Raw genomic sequence first — 4,535 nt, 5'->3', positions numbered from 1 at the left:
GAGCTCAAAACAACAGCCAAACAGCTATTTGTCTCCTTACTGACTGAGGCTTTTCTCGCTGTGTAACTCAGTGTGTCTCACTTCACATACTTTCCTAGTACAATTTCATGAAGTACACTCTGTACGTTATGTACTTAATCGTGTAACATGTGACTTTGAAAGAAGGGCCAACTCTAGAAATTTCTCCCATTTCCACGCTGATCTCTTCTCAGGAACTTGGAGCTTCGGAGATGTTTTACTGCTTGTTTTATACTCTTGCCCTGACCTGTCTGGATCACGGCGGTTTTATCACTGAGGGATACACCGAGGGATCTTTGGACTTAATGCACGGTGAATTGGAGGACCTCAGCTGCACAGATGGGTTCCTCTCTCCATCTATCCCATTTAATTTGCTACAGGTGGGATTCAAACAAGCTCTTTGCGCATCTCGAAGAGAATAAAAGCAAACAGGACGCACCTGACCACAGTCTGTAGCCACAGAAAACTGTCGGAAAACTTATGAAAAGCTGAGATTTCGGTTTTTGAGTTTTTAATCCCTTAACATCCACCTGGTCACCACCAGCCCATCTAGGATTAGGGGTAGGACTGGGGTTTGTTTGAGCCCCAGGCAAAACAGACAAATGTTCGGACGCTGCAAGATGTTACCCTTCAAATTAAGTCTCCTACATTCATTTTGGCATTACAGTTTTTCTGTTAAAAGCTTTTCCATTCAAATGACATACATAAAAAACTCCAACCCAAAACATCATCGGTTCCTGTTGGGGAAAAATTGATAATAAATCCTTTAAGTGTGCTGTCTGAAGGGGTCTGGATACTTCCTGAAGCGACTGAGTGTTGTTCTGTATATATAATCGACAGGCGAGAGATGCAGTAATGGCAGTAAGCCTTTTAAATGATACCGTTGTTGGCAAAAGAGACGGCTAAACAGCAATAATTTAAGCACCCCTACAGCTTTTGAGGTAATTCAGACTAATTCACTTTGAGTGTAGTTCTGGGAAAACAAGCTGCAATCATGCAAAGCGTTCATTTAAAAATGTAAATGATGGAGAGTAATAAGAGATATGCACAGGATATACTATTTACATATAATTATGCTATATTTCCCAACATGAGGCAGTGGAAACAATGTTGAGTGCTGCAGTGCAGTAATTCACCGTGCAGCTCTATCATGGCCATTATACAATGAGGTGATTGGATCGGGCTGATTGGAAAGCTGCAGGGTCACAGCTGAGTAACATTTTCCACCTTAAACACGTTTTATGTTTAAGCCGTGATATTCGAAGCTGTTCTTTTTTGCACACTCAGCATATTTACACTTGACATATACATGAAATGTGCCATCTATCAAGACAGCAGCTGTTCTCAAACAAGAAACTACTGATGCTATAATCTTAACTTGTATTTTTACTTTTAAGTTCAACTGGAGCCTTTCTCTGTTGGCTATGAACCTTTCTGAAGTTTTTTGAAGTTGGGCATGCCAGAAATATTTAGTTTATTTTTCTTTACAAAAAAACAGTATATTTATGAGTAGGTCCCAGAACGGAGCCATGCCACCAAGCCTAAATGACTGCAGATGGAAATAATGTTTATTTTACAAATACACATGGACCTTAGGGTCTGCCGAGTCCGCAGGGGTGATGTTTAAAACAAGTTGTGGAGGTATTTCAGTTTGGACAGAAAAATGTGGCACCAACCGAGCTGCTAAAAAACGTGCCATCTGTGGTTTTGAATGTGTTCAAACACTTTCTCTGCCACGAGTTGTTTGCCACGGTTGGAAACTTCATAAAAGCCTCAAATTCTGCTCAAGTGTTTCTAGCCTCAGGTTAACTCTCAGAGTGATTCCTTTGAGTGACTCTGAGCTGCTTGATAAACACAGACTCCAAAGTCTGGAGGAAATAAAACCGAAAACAGGATTTCAGCTGCCTGCATGCCACCATTTTCCCTGCCAGCCGAACCCTCTGATGCCACGCAGGGTCACTCCGGTCCCTCCGGTGGATGATTTGGGGTTGTGGTTGGCCGTGGCAGAGGGTGGAGGCGGGGTGACCTCTGATGCAGGTTGCCGCTCTGGCTTCTCTCCACGCTGCTCGGCCCAACTCATGTTCCAGTTCCAATCCCCCCATCCTCCACCTCCACCCTCACCTTCCCTCTTCTTTCTGCCTCGTGCCCTCCAGCCAGACCTCCATCCTCTCCGAGGACCCTGTGTGCCCGTCCAACCCCTCCAGCCCTGCTGCAGGCTGGGCAGAGTGACAAAACCAGAGTGAGGCTTTTGGCTAAAGACCTGGCAGAATCTATTAGCTCCCAACAGACCCACACAGGTTTCACATGCTTGCATTACAGGGAAGAATAAGAGTTTGACACAAAGAGAGAGGAAAACTGGAGGAAATTAGAAAAGGAATCAGACTGTGTAAGACGAGAGCCACGAGGCCAAAATGAAACCAATTAATAAGGATAAGTAACTTCTCACTGGAGCGTGCTTTCAGACTGCTTTACACAACAAAGTCCTGAGTTGGTTGAAGAATCAGAGGAATTTTCCCATGAGGCCCTCTGAGTCTATGGAAATTTAGTTTCATATCATGAATTGACTCTACTCTGCTTTGTCTTACTTCCTGCCATATACAGTGTTGTGAGAAAGTATTTGCCCTTAAGTATTTGAATTATATGTCAAATGTTTCAGGTCATCAAACAAATAATATTGGTCAAAGATAACCCGAAAAAATACACAATGTGGTTTTTAAATGATGACCTGTGTGAAATATAATTGTCCCATTGTTAAATCATAATTTAACTGTGATTAACCACAATTTCTGGAAACCGGAGTTCAGTTTTTTTAGCCACACCCAGGCCTGCTGAATCAAGAAATCACTTAGATAGAACCTGTCTGACAAAGTCAAGTAGGCTAAAAGACCTCAAAAAGCAACACATCATGCCAAGAAAGAAAGAAAAAGAAAGAGAGAGCTTAGAAACTAAGTCACTGATGGGGCTTCCATGGGAGAAAACTACTGCTGACCAAAAAGAACAGAAAGGCTCATCTCACATTTGCAAAAAATCATCTAGTCCAGCAGTCCCCAACCTTTTTTGCGCCACGGACCGGTTTATGTCCGACAATATTTTCACGGACCGGTACCAGTACCGGTACCAAAAAAAAGAAAATGTATTCATAACACACAGAAAAAGACCCAAGGAAACTGAGTTAACGATAAAAACGATGAAAAATAACAATAAAAACCGATAAAAAAAACACTGAAAACCATAAATTTCACACCCGAGCCTCAACTCTCGCGACCCGGTACAGCTGGGGGCCGCTGATCTTGATGACTTCTCTGCACTGATGAGACAAAAGTTGAACATTTTGGAAGAGACCCATTATATCTGGTGTAAAGCTAACACAGCATTTCATAAAAAGAACATCTTACCAGCTGCTTTGCTGCTTCACGACCTGAATGGTTTGTCATAGTTGACAATTCAATGACTTCAGTTCTCTACTGGACAATCCTAAAGGAGAATGTCAGGCCATCAGTTCATGTCCTGAAGCTCAACAAACCATTCATGCTCAAAAACCTTCCAATGTGACTGAATTACAACCAAAGTTCTTTGATCATCTGAACCATGTAAGTTCGACAAATATGTTTTAAAAATCTCCTGTTCCACTGGTGTATTAAACAAACATCACTAGTGTAAGTACAGGTAACTCCTTTTTAGTTTATTTCTTGTTTTGATTTTGATGGTATTTCCCTTTCTGTCTTTTCTGTGTTCCTTTCTCTGTTTGAGGCACCGTTCCTCTCTTTTGTCCTGTTTTACTTTGATAGCTGTTTTTTTTATGTGTCTTTTCAGTTTTTACTTCCAGCCTTCATGGTGTGTCATCCCTGCCTTCATTGTTTTCACCTGTTGTTATTGTTCCACCTGTTCCCACCTGAGTCTTCATATGTAATCAGTGTCTCTGTATGTATTCAGTCCCATCATCCCTCTTGTCTTTGGTTGTTTTCCCTTTAAAATTTTCTTTCCAGTGCATTCTTGTTTCTTAGTCACATTTAAAAACAGCCGCTCTTGAACAAAGTTTTCTTTAATCAGCAGAAAGGAGGAGGAACTAAAGCGGCTTGTTTCTGATTGAGGGGTTGCTGCGGCCCAGTACGAGTTAAATAAAGATTATTTTGAACTGTGACTCACATAGAGCAGCTCTAGTAGAGTTCAAGGTGGTTTCTATCATTTCTGACCTCTATTTTAAATCTGTTCAGTCTAAATAAAGTGTTTTGCTTTTTTAATCTCTCAGAAAGTACTTGCACGTCTTTCTGAACTACCTCTGTTACACAAAATTTTTCTGTTTCCTTTTATTTGCCTGTTTCCCGACTTCTATATCTTCTCCACAACCTTCCTTTTCACTGTGATATCTCTCCACTGACCTACAGGACCAGTTTATTTTCACATCTCTTTATCTCTCACTGTGTGTTCTCCTTCAGCTTATCTCTGTTTTACTTCCTTTCCCTTCTCTGTGGGCTTATTCTGCCCGTTTGATCTGTCCGCCAGCCTCTTTTTCCTCT

The 4,535-nt window shown here is 41.5% G+C and overlaps 1 long non-coding RNA gene across 1 annotated transcript; it reads right to left on the bottom strand.

Annotated features, from left to right (window-relative positions):
- Positions 1-1,071: 1,071 nt before the first annotated feature.
- Positions 1,072-3,792, bottom strand: LOC109197385 (uncharacterized). The gene is made up of 2 exons (XR_002058509.2): positions 3,414-3,792; positions 1,072-2,234 (listed from the first exon to the last, which is right to left on the bottom strand). It is a non-coding gene; the product is annotated as an uncharacterized LOC109197385 (long non-coding RNA).
- Between the last annotated feature and the right edge of the window lie 743 nt (positions 3,793-4,535).

Source organism: Oreochromis niloticus, linkage group LG16 (genome assembly GCF_001858045.2).
Source record: "Oreochromis niloticus isolate F11D_XX linkage group LG16, O_niloticus_UMD_NMBU, whole genome shotgun sequence".
Taxonomy (NCBI): Eukaryota; Metazoa; Chordata; class Actinopteri; order Cichliformes; family Cichlidae; genus Oreochromis; species Oreochromis niloticus.
The sequence above is the reverse complement of the archived record's forward strand: the minus strand, read 5'-3'. Positions and strand labels throughout refer to the sequence as shown.